At 36.7% G+C, this 21,482-nt stretch overlaps 1 pseudogene; it reads right to left on the bottom strand.

The window, feature by feature from the left end:
- Positions 1-1,776: 1,776 nt before the first annotated feature.
- Positions 1,777-19,815, bottom strand: LOC130712336 (protein MRG1-like; annotated as a pseudogene).
- Between the last annotated feature and the right edge of the window lie 1,667 nt (positions 19,816-21,482).

Here is a 21,482-nt window from a genome sequence, read left to right as displayed (position 1 = left end):
AATTTTACGGTAGTTTCGAAAAAAAATCAATTGTTTCTTCTTGAATTCTGGAAACCCCTTTTAAAAGGGCCAGAATACAAAGAAATAGAAAAAACAGGATCCTATATAGTATATAATAATGAAAGACATCATCAGATCTTATCTAATAAGAAATAATCCGATCCTAACTAGTAAGGAAGGAAACAAAATATCTTTCTACCATAATCTGTCTATCAAGAAACAGGATAAATAAAAATTAAAAGAAATGAATCTTTTAATTTTATTCCCCATTATTAGTCTACTTATTGTGTTTCTGATATGAGGGTCCCACAAAAGCATCCATATCACAAACCTCAGCTCATGAATCATTCTTTCGCTTCTTCCCTTTTGACACTGCAGAGTTTGGCATTTTAGACTTATCAGTTTACACAAGTTGTAATATGGAAAGCAGATATGACACATTTTTTTGCAATTAAACCAATCAATAACAACACTGCTTAAACAAGAGACTTTGAGAGGTTCAACTTGTTTATTACAGGACTTAATGTAAGGAAAATGAAGGCCAGATGGTGCTCATGGAGTTAGGCTTTTTTATCAAATAGGAAAAACAAATTGGCTAGCCTAAGACAAGCATAAAAAAATGAGATGGCCCAAGATCTAATAAGAAATTTTCAAAAACCAAATTTTAAGAAACAAATGAAGATTTTTTACATGAAAATGCATATAAAAATTTAACAATAATACAGTTGAGGAAGTCAAACAAGTTAATTTTATGTGAGAAGGAACTTATATATTGAAAATTAAAGAAAATGAATATACTAGGTTAAATAAATGAAAATATAACATTATACAAGTTGATTTGGATCAAGTTTATTGACCTGGACCTGGCCCATGTATTGTCAAGTATGTAAAACAGGGTGAATTGATTTCGATAGAATAACACACTATATAAGGATGTTAAAATTTCAGATACAGTTTAAAAAATGGTTCACTGCTGGTACAGAAGGTCTAGGATTGATTTCAGGCAAAAGTGACACTCAGATTTCTTTTTCCTAGAAGTAGTTTAAAGGGAGTCAAACATACTTTAGTATGTTATTAAAATTTAAACAAGCTATATTATATATATTTATTCTAGAATTTTGCATCCCAGCACCTAATAAATATAGATATAGATTTCTATATCACGCTTTTTTTCACTTTGAAAAGGCAGATATTCTTTTCCCAATAAAAACCAACCACATTCAAAATAATATTGAGTGTTGGCCAAAATTGTCAGTGGTTACTGGTCAGTTGACGAATGCTCTTTTGAAAACCTCATTACTCATCACTCACAAACATAAAGCTAGGATTAAACTAATGGAAAAGGCAGAACATACAACTAAGACTAAAACAATGGCACAGGTGAAACTCCCACATAAAAGTCAATTCCTTAACAAACTACCCCATGATAGTCCAAAATTCCTCAAAAACACAAACCAAAATGGAAAATAAATGGCAACTGATATATATCAGATATAAGCAAAGAGCTTTTAGTAAAAAGAGAGATTGAACAATTGAATGCACAATACAACCCAAATATTCTAGAGAGAATGATGGATAAAAAACCTTATATATTTTCAATCATGAATTAAGGGACTCAAAACCCCCCTGCCAAAAGAAAGGCTCATTATGTACAAACTAGAAAAATAAAGACTTCAAGTAACTGTAACAATTACTTACCCATAGAATTTTTAGCCTTTCCTTGAGTTGAGCGTCCAGACTTGGCATTCTTTTCAGCACTTGCCTTTTTGTCTTGGGCCAGAAATTTCCTTACATTCTCTTCAGTATATTTCATTAAGCGGTACTCGGGCACCCATTCGTCCCATCTGTTGGAAATATGTTGAATCCATGATAAAGATTTTGTGTAACCTTTTAGATGTGATTGATAGTAAACATTTATGATGACATAACCACAATAAGACTAAGATGACTATCTCCAAAAACTATAGATCAATCATTACAAGGGCCTATAAACAAATGGTCAAAAACTATGAGAGGTTAATGTAGTAAATTTTTCAAGTGTTGACACTGCTTCTTACTTAATGATTTTTACCAATATCAGGTCACACAAGAACAACTGTAGTATTTCAGAACAAGTCTGGTAAAATAAAATATTGGAAAATAATCAATAAGACTATCATTGTATCTCTGTTACTTAAAATAAAATTAACGAAAAGAGAAGAAACTCACCTCTTTTTATTCCACCCCTGCAAAATAGAAATTAAAGCAACCAAGAGTCAATAATATATCCTGTAATCACTCGAATCACATTTTAACTTTCCAAGTGATCAAAATTTTCAAACCTGTCAAGCTAGCATATTACTTTAAATTAAAAATGAGGTAACCGATATCGGTGACAGTGACTTAAGTTTGAAAAAGGTTTATGTGGAAGGAAATATTACAGTTAAACTTACAGGGTAGTGAATTAAGTATTTCCATTCTCCGTATTGGATCTCAGCCTTCAGCACCTGATGATCAAAACATGCAGTAAATTAGATCATTATCACAAGAAGACTACAGGCAGAAAGTATAAAACACACTTCGCCTAGATAGTGATGAATTAGTAAGAAAACCTTTGCATTACGTATACACCACCATACAAGAAGACATAAATTGAAAGAACTTTAAAAATAATGTCAATTAAAAATCATACAGTAATCCAATATTGTGTTATGGCACGAAAAGTGATTATACAAACCCCTGGAGAAAAGATTAAATTAATCAGAACAATGAAATCAAACCAAAATTTTGTAGATCAAACTAAACAAAATGCTATGGCAAGAGCGGCAAAAAACGCAAGTAAGAGATTAGAGAGTGAGAATTACACAGAGAAATACATGGTTCGACTAATGTGACTTAGGTCTGTGGGTAATCAAAGATTCTTTTTGCTATCCTAGATAACAAAATACAGCGACAAACCCTTAGCATATATGCAATGGTGCCTGATCAAACCCTTTAACAGCCCTAATACAGAGATACATAAGCCTTCTGCTTCCAACACTGACCTCCTAATTTATTTTTTCAACAACATTTCAATCTCCAAAAAATCAGATCAGTTCACAAACTGGATTGACTATCAACAAAAATTCAAGCATCCCAACACAACAGAAATTAGTGAAATTGGAAAATGATAAAAGCCATAAAAAAAAATGACCTCTCAAGATTTATCCTTCACGAGAAAATCACAGAGTCACAATTCAAGCAAAACAATGAGAAAATTGGCTATTCTAACGAAGAAAAAATCAAATACCAACAAGAAAACGGTTACTGAGCAGCGAGCAACCGCAAAGGTTCAGTTTTCACTGGAATTGTCAAATTCAAAACAAACAACAGCCACAGAAGAAGAGGCAAATCCAGACCTTGGCTTCGTAGAGCTGAACATATTGGGCGAACACTTTCTCGCCCTCGGAGTAGGTGGGGGTATTGAAGGGCTGAACCTCGCCAGCGGAGGCATCACCGGCACTGTCAGAGGCATCGTCGGCACCGTCAGAGACATCGTCGGCAACGTCAGAGGCATCGCCGGCACCGTCAAAGGCATCGCCGACGGAAGGATCACCGGCACTGTCAGAGGCATCGTCGGCAACGTCAGAGACATCGTCGGCACCGTCAAAGGCATCGCCGGCACTGTCAAAGGCATCGCCGACGGAGGGATCACCGGCAATGTCAGAGGCATCGTCGGCACCGTCAGAGGCATAGCCGGCACCGTCAAAGACATCGCCGACAGAGGGATCGACGACGGAGGCATCGACAACGGAGGCATCGACGACGACGGAGGCATCGACAACGGAGGCATCGACGACGACGGAGGCATCGACGACGGAGGCATCAACGACGGAGGAATCGACGACGGAGGAATCGACGACGGAGGCATCGACGACGGAGGCATCGACGACGGAGGTGGCGGAATCGTCCTTGGATGAGTTAGCCATGGGGGAGAAATAATGAACTGGGCGGGAACCGAGAAACTACGCTTTGTTCGAGAAAGCAGTGACTCAACAACAGACTTTGAGGGGTTGGATTTTTCACTAGTTTGTTTGGTTCATATCACAAAAATGGATGGATAGAGGGACCAAAATTAATAATTTGTTATTTTAAAGAGATTAAAGTTAATGAAAATATTAAAAGAAATCAAATTTAATAATTCACTTTTTTAGGGGAGTAGAATAATATTTAACCCTAAATATAATTTAACAGTTAAATTTCAAGATTGATTTTTTTGACCTCAAGTTTTAGAGAAATATTAAATTCAGAAATATCTCAATTAAATTAAGTTATAATTTTAATTTTTTTAACAATTAATATTAAGAATTAAATTATTGATAATTTTCTGCTTGATGACACAAAGGCAATTCCTTCTTATTGCAAATAAAAAAAATCTTATGAAACAATTTTTTAGGATTTTTTCTAGGGACCTATTTAAAATTTTCTTTAAAAGTTAGGGACTAATTCATTAAAAAAATTCTTACATTTTAAATATTTATTTATTAAAATATTGAATGACCTGTAATAACTTTATACTAATAATCAATAATAACTTCATATAAATTTAATATATTTAGTGAAGGTTTGACTAATTACTTCTTCAGATTCAACCTTTCAAATATACTTGTTGTCAAAAAAAAAACCTTTCAAATATACTTAATAATATTTAATATTATATAACTTAATTATGAATTTATTAATATTAAAAATACTTTGATATTAATTGTCAACAATCTTATCAGTAAAATAGTAGTTATTACCATTAATTTAAAGTAAAATATTATAAAATAATAAAATAGTTTCATGAATCATTAATATTAAATATTAAATACAATATTTATATCAATATTAATAAATTTAACTTCATGAACCAATAAAGAGAGAATTGTTTATGATTCCAATTAAAAAAATTAAATTCATTATATAATATTTATAATATAAATTTATATTAAAATTGACTTGAAAAAGCATTAATGAGTGCATGAACAATGAAATAAGTCAAAAATAAAATTTATTAGAAAATATTTATATTATTAAAATAATAAAAGTGAAATATTTATGATAATACTAATAGTCATAATAACTTGATAAAATATATTAAAATAATATATATTATATGCAATATAAAATGTAACTTGATAAAATATAGGGTTAATGGTCAAATTAATCCATGTCTTTGTAGTGAGTTTTGGTTTTCATCCCTATCCGAAATTTTTTAAGCGATATCTCTCTACGATTGCATGCATTTTGGTATTAGTCCTCACCGAAGGGCGGAGCTCCGGCAAGATTGTCTAGTGACAGATCAACAACTATGTGGCATGCCACATGTACTTTTTGATTAAAATTTTAATTCCAAGAGTGTAATTAATAATTAAAATAAAATAAAGTCAAAATTTAAAATGACACAAATTATTTAACACTAAATTATACATAAAAAATTTGAAGTGTATAATTATTATTCATCTTCATTGCCTTCATCTTCTTCATATTCATCATTCAACCACCTCCAACCCCTACCCCCCCCCCCCCCCCCCAAATCCCATAAAACCACCCCATTGGCCACATCCCGGAACCCCATTGCAACCCACCCACACCCCCATCCCCAAAACCCAATCACAACCCACCCCCACCATCACTCTCAACCACCAAAATCCCATAAACCAACCCTTACACCCAAAAACATAGAAACTCCCTCCCACTGATCGAAAACCCACAACTATCCAGAAAAACAAGAGAAGGATTGTCTTGCTGTCAGAAAGGGGCTGAGTGCCCAACTCTTAACAAAACCCCAATTTCCTCACAAAACCTTGAAATTTTTCCCAACCCCACCATTCAAATTAAATTTTCATGTATTATGAACCACACATTCGATTATTTGTTTGTTTTATTGAGTCTTGCTGATTAAACAAGAGAGACTCCTTTTAATTTTGTAAATTGTGACATGGGGAATTATGAGAATACTTGTTCAGTGATAAGATGAGTATGATGTTTATATGTGGTTGAATTGATAAAGAGATCAAATCTGTGATTAGATTTAATTTTTATGCTTGGCCGAGATGTTGTCGCTTCAAGTACTATTGTGGAAGCCAAGTTTAATAGACTTGATGAGATCTATTCATTGTGATAATGGATATTCATATATGTTTAACTTGTGAAGCGCAATTTTTGCTATATACCTTTGAGATTCATACAATGATTTATGTGGTCATAGTGAGAAAGAAAATAAAAGCTTCTATTTGTTGGGAATGGGCATTAGTTTTGGTGCCACCCCAATTAATTCTCATGTCATCCTTTTTTTTCGCATTTTATTAAAATACCCTTAAAAACAATTTTCATCTTTTACCTATCCTCTTCATATCTTTCACTAACCTCACCACCATCATCCTCTTCCTATCTTTCACTAACCTGACCACCATCATCCTCTTTGTATCCTTCACTAACAATTTTCATCTCTTGCCTATCCTCTTCCTTTTCTTCATCAATCATAACATTCTCTACACCATCCTCTTCCCACATTAAACCCACCTCACCCACAATCGTCTTCGTCATCTCACCCACCTACATCAACCACAATCACCTTGTTCATCTTACCCATCATCGTCAACTCTTCCAATCTTCACCATCGAGGTTGGACTCGCAATTACTCCTTTTTTCTTAGTGTTTTTGAACTTTTTTGCTAGGTACATCTTTTTTTCGTATCCGTAGTCGGTGCAAAACACACATTTTTTTACTGTGATATATTTTCTCACTTTTAAGAGCAAAAATCACCATCATTTCTCACTTAAGAGTGTGAAAATCAACATAAATTCGCACTTAAGTGCATGCTGCAAGGATCACAAATGCAACATAAAATTCTCACTTTTAAGTGCGAAAATCACCATGATTTCACACTTAAAAGTGCAAAAATCAACTTAAAATAGAACTTATAAGTGCGTGCTGCAAGGATCACAAGTGCAACATAAAATTCTCACTTTTAAGTGTGAAAATCACTATGATTTCTCACTTATAAGTGCGAATTTGTATTTGAACAAAGGGTACTTTGGGTTTATAAAAAAAGAGGGGTGGCATTAAAACTAATAGGGGATGACACCAAAACCAATCCTCGTTGGGAATTCCTAATTTGTGATGAGTTTGATCGATCAATTAATTGTGAAAAGTCACTAAGCAAAGAGCTAGTGATGAATACATCGAGGGAGATGATGTGCCTAAAACCAAAATTGAGAGTGATGGTAACCCAACCCTTGTGATTGAAAATCCCATGAAGGTTCATATGGGTAAAAACAAATCACTTATCAATTTGTTGAGACACTATCCAATTTTGTGATAATCCATCCCTATGGTTCATGATAGTGTATACTACAGCGCTAGAGGTTGTTAATCTATAGCTCATGTGTGAGTGGTGTGCCTGACTAGTGACTGCAGTGCACACTTGATAGATTCAACTATATAAATGTTAAGGTGTGGCCGCCTCTACGAAAGCTCGGGCAACTTTCTAGAAGAGAATTAGTCATCATGTGTACCTCAGCCATCAAAATGTTTCAATTTGTAAAATATAAATTAAACTTGAAAAATAAAAGAATGAATTAGAATATATTATTACCACAACAATGAGTTTCTCCGCTGACATTTTCAAGGCAATGATGATACTGTCCTTATGCCCATCTTTTAGAACAAACAGATGAGGAAGTAGACTAGGATTCAACGGAGTATCTCATTCATCATTCCCCTTGCCTTTTCCTTCGGAGACTTTAGTTCCATCATAAGCTGAAAGAAAGAAGAAGGTACCTTGATTTTTCTGCAAAAACCTGCAATGAATTTATTTATCAAACCAACAGCAACAAACCTTATAGAGAACAGTTAAAATAAACTTAACACTAATAAGCCTGACAGAAAACACTGAATTCCCCAACCAAAAGTAGTAGAAATAAAAGTGTGAACATTGGAGAACCGGACATTTTTTAATTTATTGACTCATAAAAAAATTTCAAAGTCTAAATGTTACATCATGGCCCAATACATTAGGGAGGGGTAATGTAATGTCTCTTACATTATGTTCCAAATCCTTGGAATAAAGAAGAGCTCACACCTCATCTTGTACATGTATGCTGATCCCTATTGCATGTATGGGAATGGAATTCTTTTCTATAGCTACATTTATTCTTTTTTATTATTAAGGATCATTACGAAATGATTGGTATATTTGCAACCTTCATTCTTTTCAAGGATAAATTAACAGGAGCCTCAGTTGAATAGATACCTGATAGACCAACCTGCTCCAAAAAAAAAACCCCCTACTAAAATGCCTACTTTACAAATGAATAATGAAATTGAATTTCTTCTGGATACCAAGCTGGAAATTCACTTCAAAAGGTCGTGTAATCCTGAACTTCTGCACAAGATTATGAAGACACGATGGATTGACAATTAAATAAAGTACATCCATACATAAATGACTATGTAGTACTTTTGTCATTATTTCAGCCGGGAGGAATAGATCATTATGTATCCGAACAAAAGTAAGGATCAGAACAACAGTATCTAAACTGAATGAGATGGTTTTCAGCTTTTACTTGAGAAAGTCGAGTAGTTTCTGCTGCAAGCGAGTCGATGTTTCCTCTTCAATGTTCACATAGGCCAAAAGCTCAGGTAATTTAACTGCAAGAAAAAAGAACAAATATATTATTGTTTTGAAGTAACACGTCCATGAAATTTTGTCAGGTATGAGCATCATGGATGTTCAGATGTTACCCCCGTAGCCGTAACAGCAATATGCAAATGTCAAACAATATTCCATCATTGTAATGGCTAGAAATACAAGTAAAAATAACACATTAAGGGAATTGGGCTTGGAATGTAAACCTAAATACTTGCAACTAGCCATGAAACCATTCAATACGAGACTTGAAAACTTAACAGATGCATTAAGAATTCAGGTAACAATAAAGATGTCACAGAAAACTAAAATTATTTTGCAGATAACACATAATGGGGTAAAAACCTGAACTTAGTATTATTGCAACTAAACATGAACATTAAATTAATAGATGTTAAGAGATGTCAAAATTTAATATTTTCATCAATAAAGTTGACAAAGTGCATTTAATATTAAATCAAAAGAACTCGCAAAAGAATATATCCCAAGACGAAATGCAATCACAGGTGTGCACAGAGTATCTTCCTTTCAAGCATACACTTAGTAGCAGCAAAAAGTAACGAACATACCAAAGAGGCATAGTAAATGTTCAGCTCCATATGGTTGATGGAGATGCATTATCCACAACTGCTTCACTATACTGTTTGTGGCCTTTCATGTCTAAGAGCAACATAGGCAATGCTTTATCAAATTTTTTTTTGAAAACAATGCTTTATCAAAATAACACCTTATTCCTTTCAGAATTTCTCCTATTAAACCAGCTGCCTTCTATTCAGACACGATGAACATGCCTTCAATTAGTATTAGTAAGGTGGCAGCTTAGATTAAAAGGAGGCAGGAAGGAATATTTCATAATCAATAATTTCTTACAAGCTATCCTTCTCTGACATGTATTCAAAGGTACTTTGTAAGAATATCATCAACAGTTGATGAGCGAGGAAGTTTTACAAACTGCAGGAAGAATCATCAAACATGATTGGCGGCCACGTGCATTAAAATAGGTTATAACTTTTGAAAGAGATGGTCAAACAATTGTTAGACAAACATTCATTGCATAAAAACCAATACAATGCAATCAAAAAAGCTGTGACCCAAGAAGATAAGCTAAGATATGCATTGTACAGAATTTGAAAGAGGCAGCAATGACACATTATAATACAACCATAGAATTTAGGCGAAACAATACCCTTACATTTGCATAGAAAATAAAGCACAATATTTGCACTTAAATGTAAAACAAGATAGTACAAGCTATATACAAAAGCTAAGCAGATTGTATTTTGGGGTCAAGGAAGCCTAATAAAAAAAATCAATTTTGAGAGGACGTTCATAAGTTATCCACAAGAGAATAACCAGAACTGGTGTCTGTGAAGTGTGAAGTCATTGTAACATAACCCGAATTTCATAGCACTCTTGTGGCATACTGCAGTCAGAATACTTCAAATTGCTGAGTGGCGCAAAAAGTTGTACTAGTCTAGCACAATATTATCCTTTAAATTTAATAAAGAAATCAGTTACAGTTACTCTCTCTCTCTCTTCTGTTTTCTGTTTCTATGAAAATTTAAGGCGAAAAGGAACGACTTAACTCAAGGTTATATCTTTTTCAGGTTTCAGTGCATTAAATCTAACTTTAAAGAAATGTATTTTAAACATATCAGAGGATAACAACAAAAAAGAGTGAAACTCAGAGTTTACATTTACCTTATCTTGCTGAGTGACAAAGTCCCAATCATCAACAAGTTGTTTCCTTAATGTTACAGGAATTTGAATCCTCACAAACTTTTCAATAGTCACGCTTCCCTTCTAATAATTAGAAAATCACTCTTAGCAGAGCATTAAAAACTTAAATGATGGCAGCAAAACCGAGAAATTGCAATGAAATATCAAGCAAACAGGAAGATATTTGCATTACAAAGTAAACATAGTAGAAAGATTCAAATCCAATTATCTTGATATTCTTACTACAATCAGTTCCGGACTTTTTCCATCAAAGCCCATGATATTTATTATGATAATTTGTCCTTATCATATTATATGTAAGATGAAAGTTAAATTTATGATATGGAGAGAAATTCAATGCAGATGGTGAATTTTTTCCATGATATTAGAGTAAAAGAACATCCAAGCAATACAATTAAACCACAAATCCACGATGTAAGCCAAACTGTTATGAACATTCGCGTAGGATCTAGTCATGGGTCCGGACACAGAAGAAGAATTCTTACGACCTATATTGAAAAGGAGAGAAGCAGACTCGTCCTTGACACAGCGCCTTCAAATTTTACAGTAATTTAGAAAACTCGATTGATTCTTCTTGAATTGTGGAACCCCCCCCCCCCCCCCCTTTTAAGGGCTGGAATACAACGAAATAGGAAGAAAAAAAAGGATCCTAGCTAATAATGAGAGAAATTATCAGATCCTATCTAATGAGGATAGCAATAATCAGATCCTAACTAATAAGGAAAGAAGCAAAATATCCTTCTATCTATCATAATCTGCTTATCATTGAAACAGAATAAATAAAAGTTAAAAGAAATCAATCTTTTAATTTTATTCCCCCTCATTAATCTGCTTTTTGCATTTCTGATATGTGCGTCCCGAAAAAAGCGTCCATATCATTACCAGGCCTGTCAATCCCGGATAGCGGCCGACCCATAAAATGCTAAAGTGGTATGGCACATAGCGGGATGACCGCTACACTGAAGAAGGAGGAAGGAGGATGCCGGAGAAGTCACCCAAAGATTCCGGGAGGTAGTCCAAGTGGCGGAGGTGCAGGAGTAAGGGTCTAAGGGAAAAGTAAGGTGGAAGGCGGCAGTACAAAAAAGAAGTTGTCTTTTAGGGGCCTCTTTAGGTTATAAGAATGAAAAAACCAAAAATACCCCCAACAAACAGAACTGAAAAAACCAAAAATACTTAGAACTAATAATAGCCCCAAGGTTCTAATTCTGAGGGCATTCTTAACTTTCTTGGACCTTCTTCTCTTACAAAGAACCGTAATCCCTATGGCAGAGATATCGCATAGTGGAGCCTGCAATTTTGGCCGGTAGAGTGGCTGCAACGGCCATGACCCGGAACCGCACCGCTACAGACATTGTTGTCGCAGGCAGCCTCCACTCTGCCTCGCACCACCGCTATTGAGTCGCTATCGCTCGCTATTAACATCCCTGATCATTACTCCCCTCCTCAACATTGAGCGTGTCCTCAAGGTCATATTCTAGGTAGGCATCACTAAAAATGGGAAGGGGTTCCCACATAGTATCTTTGAAAGGGTCCCCAACCCATTGCACGAACTCCTTGGTGCCACCGTCAATTCTACTTTGAAGAATAGTTTGAGCAATTGGCAAGGCCTTGCCATCACAGACTAATGGTAGTTGCCTTGCAGCATCAGGTGGTGGACCCTAGTACTCTTTAAGGGAAACATGGAACACATCGTGTAGGAAACTCTCTACAGGAAATGCCAGTTTGTAAGCAATAGGCTAGCTCTGGCCAAGACCTAGAAAGGGCTGAAAAACTTTGGAAGGAGCAAGGGTTGGAGGTGCTCTGCCATAAACCAACTGGAAAGGGGAGGTGCCAAGGGTTGTAGGAAATGAAATGTTCTAGAAATAGCCCATTGTATCCACTCTGCCCACTGACGTGGGTGATCACTAGCCCATTGTATCCATGGTACATGAAAGAGAAGGCTAGTTTGGTCCCTCTCTGGCAAAATAACTCTTTACAAGATAGATTGAGAAAAAAATTGTCGCGGACGATGGACTCTTATATGCCATGCAGTATAAAACCTCTGCAAAGAAGACAATAGCTACATATATTACAGTGAAAGGATGAGCCAGGGGGAAAAGTTGGCATACTTTGAAAGCTCGTCAACCATCACCATTAGAACGATTTTCCTCAAACCTTTGGGTACTTCTATAAAACCCAGAGATATCTAAATCTATTGTGGAATCGGCAAGGGCTGAAGGCTGAAGCAATCATGCTGGCTGCAAGGTTTGTCATTTTGTGGTGCTGACATGTTAGACAATTCTCAACAAATTCTATCGTTGCAAGTTTCATATCTTGCCAATAGAAATCTTGCCGAAGGCATTGTAGTTCACCAGCCCACCCTCATGTGCCACATCGTGAATGGCGAAAAGTATGGTTGGAATCATGGAAGAAGTGGGCAGGAGGTATACCATACCTTTTTAGAAAATCACCCCATAAAGTACAACCCACTCTGGACGGAACTCCCCATTTTTAACGTGTGGTTGTAAGTGTAATAATTCTGGTGAAGTTGTCTCTTGCTGCAGTGCATAAAAAATTGCCACGTGAGGAAGTGACATTGTCATGAGTTGAAGGGTGTCCTCATCACGTCTAGAAAGGGCATCTACCTTATACTCCACATGAAATAAAAGCCCATCAGTTTACTGATCCAACGCTGCTGCAGAGATGTGGTGAGTCGTTGTTCAAATAGGTACTTAAGGCTGAAATGATCAGTTTGTTTGAGGAAGTACCGACCCCAAAGGTTGGCCACCAATGAGCCATTGCACCAACCCAATCAGCTATCGTTTATATGCTGCCAAAATGATGCGACGTTCTGCGATCTTGTGGGTGAAGAAGGCAACCTGGTGCTCCTGTAGTTGTAAAACTGCTCTAAATCCACTACTAGAAGCATTACACTCAACTACGAACTCTTCCTCAAAGTTGGGTAACTTGAGGATTGGGGTTGTAGACAGCTTCAGCATTCCATTGGAAGGCCTTTCTCATCAAGAGGGTTGTTAAGGGAGATGCCATATGTCCATAGTATTTGATGAATTTTCAGTAGTACCCTGCAAGACCCAGAAACCCTCGCAAAGCCTTAACGGATTGAGGAAGGGGCCAATCAATGATGGCCTTAATTTTTGTTGCATCTACTTCCACACCGACACCATGGATGATGTGTTCGAGATCGGAAACATGCAACATACTGAAGAGACACTTGGACTTTTTTAAAAACATCAGGTTAGATCGCAAGAGTTCAAAAGCTAACCGGACATGATGCATGTGCTCGACCCATGCTTTGTTGTAATTTAATATCTCATCAAAGAAAATTAGGACGAACTTAAGTAAGGGCGAAAAATCTCATTCATCGGACTTTGAAAGGTTGAAGGGGCATTGGTAAGTCCAAATGGTATGACTAAAAAATCAAAGTGTCCATGGTGCATTCTAAAAGTAGTGTTCTGCTCATCTGAAAAAGCCAACCTTATTTGGTGGTAGCCCGATCGTAAATCTAATTTTGTAAAATATTGCGCCTCATGAAGCTCATCCAGCAGCTCACCGACCATTGGAATTGGGAACTAATCATTAACAGTGATGGCATTCGACTCTTGATAATCTATACAAAGGCGCTATGTCTCATCGTGCTTCTTGAGTAGGAGAACAGGTGAAGAAAATGGCGATCTGCCAGGCCGAATAATACCCTGTTGTAGCATGTTGGAATATTGTCGTCCAATTTCAGCATTCTGAAAAGGTGGGTATCGGTAAGGTTGTACTACAAAAGATCCCGAACTCGGTACAAGTGTTATGCGGTAGTCACATTCACGAGTAGCAGGTAAGCTGGTAGGTTCCACAAATTGATCTACAAATTCTGCCAGTAGTTTGTTTAAGTCCATCGTTGGCGATTGCTCTCCTTATATTAAATGAGTAGTGGTTTTGTTTCTGAGGGTATCCTCGCCACAACACTGTCTTCCCTTTTGCCACAAACTCCATTATCAAAGAGCTAAGACTCCACAAAATTGGGTTGAGGGTGCTCAATCCCTTAACTCCTAAGATCACGCCAATGCCTTCTAGCAGAATAGTGTAAAAATCAGTGTGTCATTCACCACAAGGAATGCTACTGCCTTACAAATACCCATGATGGCGCTCGTTCTCCATTTGCCACAGAGACTCATAGGTGGAGTCTTTTCCATATTTCCAATTTTCCAGTCCCACACGTGGTACCAACTTCCCTCGCAAGAAGTTGTGTGCTGCCAGAATCTATCAGGACAAAACCAGTAACCCCGGACACCTCTGCTAGCATTTTGCATGGTATGTGAATCACGAGTTCCACTAGTGGCATGCTCTTACACGTATGCCCAATTGAATAGGACTCATCACAATTGTGACACGTCCCTTTGGCCCTATTATTTTGCCATTTCTGCTCGTCTTAACCTTTTAAAAAAAGGTGCTGAAGAGCCCCACTTGTTGTTACCACTGGTTGGCTTAGAGAATGGTCCGCCTCCCTTGATAATCTGGTTCTCGTAAGTTGGGACAGTAGAATAACAGTTCCGCGCAGTATGGCGTGGTAGAGTTCTCGAAACGTCTTATGTTTACGTTCCAAGGCCCGAGCCATGTTCACAGCAACCTCGAGATTTCTAGGTAGTTACATCTCCATGTCGATCTTGGATTCTTCTATTAATCCAACGGCGAACAAGTCCACTTGCTGATGGTATTCGCCATCAACGAATTGACGTTGGTATTCCTCAACAGCTCCGGTTTGTTTAAGGTTGGAGAGTTCCCATGAGGGCTTGTTACTCAAGGGTGGCCCAAAAGCTTACTTGAAAGCACTACTTAAAGCACTTCCAGTCCAATTCCTCTTCTTCCTGATCCATTTGGCCAAACCCTAGTTGGGCCTCGCCCAGGAGATGCAAAGCGGCTAGGCCCACTCTGACCTCCTTGGCGGTTCTTTGGCTTTGGAAGAATCTCTCACATCGTTTCAGCCAGCCCAAGGGATCGTTTGTGCTGTCATAAACCGGGAATTACAATTTCAAATATCTCAGTATAAACGAATCCCCTGCACTTCTGTTGTCACATCCGCCTCCGCTGTTCCCAATGGGTTTTTTCTCACTCATTTCTTCTCCCTGTCGGGCATCAGTTTGTTACATAAAAGCGTTCAGCTTCGCTACCGAATTCTCCGCGTCCGCCATGACACCCTCTTCTTGTACCAAGTTGTTATGAACCTTCACGTAGGATATAGTCACGGGTCCGGACAAAGGAGAATTCTTCTTATGACCTATATATTGAACAAGAGAAACACAGACTCATCCTTGACATAGCCCCTTCTAAATTTACGGTAGTTTAGAAAATACTCAATTTTTTCTTCTTGAATTCTGGAACCCTTTTATAAGGGCCAGAATACATATAAATTGTTAAAAACAGGATCCTAGATAATAATGAAAGACATCATCAGATCTTATCTAATAAGAAATAATCCGATCCTAACTAATAAGGAAGGAAATAAAATATCCTTCTAACATAATCTGTCTATCACAGAAACAGGGTAAATAAAAATTAAAAGAAATGAATCTTTTAATTTTATTCCCCCTCATTAGTCTACTTATTGCGTTTCTGATATGTGGGTCCCACAAAAGCATCCATATCACAAACCTCAGCTCCTGAATCATTCTTTCGCTTCTTCACTTTTGACACTGCAGAGTTTGACATTTTAAACTTATTAGTATACACAAGTTGTAATATGGCAAGCAGATATGACACATTTGTTTGAAATTAAACCAATCAATAACAACACTGCTTAAAAAAGAGAATTGGAGAGGTCCAACTTATTAATTACAGGACTTAATGTAAGGAAAATGAAGGCCAGACGCTGCTCATGTAGTTAGGTTTTTTCAGTGAATAGGAAGAAAAAAATTTGGCTAGCCAATGCCAAGCATAAAAAAAACGAGATGGCCCAAGATCTAATAAGATTAGGATTTAAATAGCGAAATAAATTACAAGATTAGGATGTCCAGGCATTGACGACCCAAATGCATTATCTATTTGTTGAAATAACAAAAACTTGAAGCTAAATGAACCATCAATGGCCCAAGATCAAAAAATTTGTGAAGGCAACAAGTAATGTTAATTGACACCTTAGAAAAGGATTAACATGGGCAAGAAGGACTGATGCCAAACAACATAAAAACTTTCTTAATTTGCAAATTTCTCTCCTTAGTAGCTTATTGCAAAAAGGTAAATAACTCATTATTAAAAAAGATTAATGAACATAAAAACAGTGCAGTCAACTATTGGACAATTACATTTGTGAAATTGTTTTACTATCACAAAGTGTGGGCAAGAAGGACTGATGCCAAACAATATAAAAGCTTTCTTAATTTGAAAATTTCTCTCCTTAACAAGCAGTAATGGCCCTCTTGTATATAGGTAAGAATGATTTCGTGTAGATTAAATTACTAATTCAACAATCAGGTACTATCTAATAAGCTGCAAGGTGGGCAAATTCTTAAGTCAGATATTAAATCCAAAATGCTATAAATTATGCTCTTGAAACAGTTACTACCTGTGGAATACTGGAATCTAATATAAACCTTTAAGATGATAAGATAAGATGCAATAGAAATTCAATCCTAGAGATCATGAAGAAAAAATTGAAACAAAAAAGGAAAATGAAAGATGTCATTCAATAAATACCATTACTTTTGATGTCCTCTTTATCCACTTTGGCATCTACAGAATTCAAAGAAAATGTAAAATTATCAATCTAACAAAAAGATGTATTCTAAGCACAATATTTTCAAGTCTGATAGTTCAGGAAAAATAGCAGAATGAGGATTTGGTGCCTGTGTGTTAGGATTGTAGAATCCTAACAGCCAACAACAAGTTAAAGGAAGAGGTAATAGAATTTTTTGCTGTTTTTGTATAGTAAAACTGAAAAATAAACAAGAAGAGAGAGGGATATGTAAACAATCATAATGGATTCACAAGAAGGAGAACCTTCTTTCAAAGGGTGAAGCCCTTCCAAGGGAAAATCCCTTTACAAACTATATTACTCATTCCATGCTCTAACCTAAGTACAGTAATCATATTTATAATAACCTAACCCTAAAAAGTAAATGACACTTGCCCAACATAGGCCCAACTCAAATAATAAAAGCTAACATAATACCAAAGCAAATAAAAAAACAAACAGATAAAATCAAACCCAAACACCACAGGCCCACTGACTCTAATTTGGAACCCCAACACTGTGCAACTGCACAAACATATTGTCAAGTATTTAAAACAGGGGGGATTGATTTTGATAGAATAACACACTACATAACCTTGCATAATCTGTAAAAATTTCAGAAGCATTTTTTAAAATGTTTCACTGCTTGTACTGAAGGTCTAGGATTGATTTCAGGCAAAAATGACACTCAGACATTTTTCATAGAAGTAGTTTAAAGGGAGTCAAACATACTTTAGTATGTTATTAAAATAAGACAAGCTATACTATATATACTAATTCTAGTATTTTGCATCACAGCACCTAATAAGTATAGATTTCTATGTCACACTTATTTTCACTTTGAAAAGGCAGATATCCGTTTCCCAATAAAAACCAACCAAATTCAAAATAATATTGAGTGTTGACCAAAAGTTTCAGACGTTACTGGTCAGTTGACGAATGCTCTTTCGAAAACCTCATTACTCATCACTCACAAACATAAAACTAGGATTAAACTACTGGAAAAGGCAGAACATACAACTAGGACTAAAATAATGGCACAAGTGAAACCCCCACATAAAAGTCAATTCTTTAACAAACTACCCCGTGATAGGTCAAACTACCTCAAATACACAGACCAAAATGGAAAATAAATGTTTAAGCTGACCACATCTGCAAACTAGAAAAACAAAAGCTTCAAGTAACTGAAACAATTACTTACCCGTAGATTTTTTAGCCTTTCCTTGTGTTGAGCGTCCAGACTTAGTAGTCTTTTCTGCACTTTCCTTTTGGTGTTGAGCTAGATGTTTCCTTACATTCTCTTCAGTATATTTCTTTAAGCGGCACTCAGGCACCCATTCGTCCCATCTGTTGGAAATATGTTGAAGCCGTGATAAAGATTTTGTATAACCTTTTACATGTGATTGATACTAAACATTTATGGTGGCATAACCACAATAAGACTAAGATGATTCTCTCCAAAAACTATAGATCAATCATTACACAGGCCTATAAACAAATTGTCAACAAGTTCCCAAAATTACCTTAACATGAGACGTTGATTTATGAAATTTTTCAAGTATTGACTCTGCTTCTTACTTAATGATTCATACCAATTTCAGGTCACACGAGAACAACTATAGTATTTCAGAACATATCTTGTAAAATTAAAATTTGGAAAATGATCAATAAGACTGTATTGTATCTCAGTTACTTGAAATAAAATTAACGAAAGGAGAAGAAACTCACTTTTTACTCCACCCCTGCAAAATAGAACGTAAAGCAACCAAAAGTCAATAATATATCCTGTAATCACTTGAATCACATTTTAACCGATATTTGTGACCTAAGTCCTTAAAAAAGATCTATCTGAAAGGAAATATTACAGTTGAACTTACAACGTAGTGAACAAAGTATTTCCATTCCTTGTTTCTGATCTCAGGCATCAGCACCTGATGATCAAAACATGCAGTAAATTAGACCATTATCACAAGAAGAATACAGGCAGAAAGTTTAAAACACGCTTTGTTAGATAGCGATGAACTAGTAAGAAGCTTCGCATTACCCGTATACATGATACAGTAATCTAATATTGTCTAATGGCACGAAAAGTGATCATACAAATAGGCTTCCAACACTAACCTCCTAATTTATTTTTTCTCTAACATTTTCAATCTCCAAGAAATCAAATTGGTTCACAAACCAGATTGACCATCAACAAAAAATCAAGCATCTCAACACAAGAGAAATTAGGGAAAAATCAAGCATCTCAAATCCCTAACACAAAAAAAACCTAGAAATCGAGACACTGCAAAAGGTTCAACTGCAAAGGTTCAGTTTCATAACAGCCGCTAGAATTGTCAAACTCAAAACAAGAAGCAGCCAGAAGATGAGGCAAATCGAGACAACAAAGCATTTCAAAAAGAAATTTGCAGAAAAAAAAATGGAAAAGGGAGAGCGGTGAGAGGCACCTTGGCTTCGTAGTAGCGAGAAACATGGTGGGCGAGCACTTTCTCGCCCTCGTAGTACATGGCGATATCGGAGGGCTGAACGTCGCCGGCGACGGCGGAGGCGTTGCCGGCGGTGACGGAATTGTCCTTGGATGAGTTATCCATGGTGGAGTTCGAGCGAGTTAGGACTGAGCGGGAATCAGGAAACTACGCTTTGTTCGAGAAATCAGTAACTCAACTACTGAGTTTGGGGGGTGTTGGATTTTTCACTCGCTCTTGTTCACGCGCTGGATGGTTTTTCAGTATTGTATGACTTGGGTTGGGCCAAGCCAAATGGCCCGAGGTTACTTTTTTGACCAACAAAAAATAGGCCTAAAAATTAAGGTTTTAATGTTCCACGTCAGGACACAGGGATTTGGGTTTGGCACCCCACCCTTTAGGCTACGCGCCCCAACATTTTTTTTTTATTCCAAAACTACCCATCGGTAAATGATTTGCCGATGTCAAAATAACAATCGGTAAATGATTTACCGTTATTGTTCCTCAGTATGAACACCTTTATCTCATTACCCAGAACACGAAGAACAATATCGGTTAATCATTAACCGATTCTTATATTGATATCGGTATATCATTTACCGATTGGTAATCTGGCAGTTTGATCACCTTTTCACCATTACTCCTCCCTCCACCAACCCCTCCACCATTACTCCTCCCTCCAACAACCCCCCACCAGCCCCCCATAACTCGCCCAAACTACCTTATTCTACCATTACTTCACTCCTCCCTCATATTTCACCTTCCCACCACCACCACCATCTCCACATTTCCACCACCACCACCACCAACACCACCACCACCAAGGGAAAGCTTTTAACTTATGGTAAGTGTTGTTAGCTTTGGTACTTTATTTATAGTTAGTTTAAGTAGTTAGTTGTTAGTTTAAGTAGTTAGTTTAGTTAGTTAAGTTGGTAATTTAGGCTGCTGAATCGTGAACCGAATCGGTAAATGAATTCTCGTTAATGTATCGGAATATGATTTACCGTTATAGTAACGGATTTTGATTTACCGTTATAGGGTCGGTTATTGATTTACCGTTTTTGTTCCAGGGATGACAGAGTCCTTTTTCTTTGGTGAATCACAATTGATACATGTTGCTGGATTGGAAAATGATAATCCAGAGGAGCAACCATCACTAGCTGAACCTCCGATTATATCTATAGATGTCTCTCATTTGTATCATACTGATCAGGTACTCATTGCACAAATTTTTGCATGCTTTGTTTATGCCTTGTTTTATGCCTTATGCCTTGTTTATCCTGAAACAGCGTTTCCCTTTGAAAGATGATCTTATGAAATGGGTTCGCGACATTTCTTTGGCAAATAATTTTGTTTTGGTGACAATAAAGTCTGATAGTGGTGCGAAGGGAAGAAAAGAATATGTCATTCTGGGGTGTGAGAAGCATGGTGCGTATATTCCCTACAGAGAACCGGATCTTGTTGAAGGAACGTCAACACAAAAGACAGGTTGTCCTTTTAGGCTAAAAGGACGACGTACGAAAGATGATAAAGGTTGGTGGTTGAAGGTGATGGACGGTAGACACATCCATCTCGCAGCTGAGTCACTAGTTGGCCACAATTACGCTGGTAGACTGAATAGTGAGGCGAAGGAGGACGTGATAAATCAGGCTAAGACTTGGGTTCCACCTAGAAAGATGTTGGCGTCCTTGAAGGAAAAAGATCCTTCAAACTTCAAACTTGACTACCATCCAACAAATTTATGGTGTTTGCAAGCGGTTCAGACAATCCGTTCGTGGGTCACTGACAGAGATACAATACTTGCTGAAGAAGTTGGACGGTGAGAAGTATGTTCACTTCGAACGAAATGAACCCGGATCGGAAGTGATTAGAGATATATTTTGGGCTCATCCGAATGCCGTCAAAC

Source organism: Lotus japonicus, chromosome 4 (assembly GCF_012489685.1).
Source record: "Lotus japonicus ecotype B-129 chromosome 4, LjGifu_v1.2".
NCBI lineage: Eukaryota > Viridiplantae > Streptophyta > Magnoliopsida > Fabales > Fabaceae > Lotus > Lotus japonicus.
The sequence above is the reverse complement of the archived record's forward strand: the minus strand, read 5'-3'. Positions and strand labels throughout refer to the sequence as shown.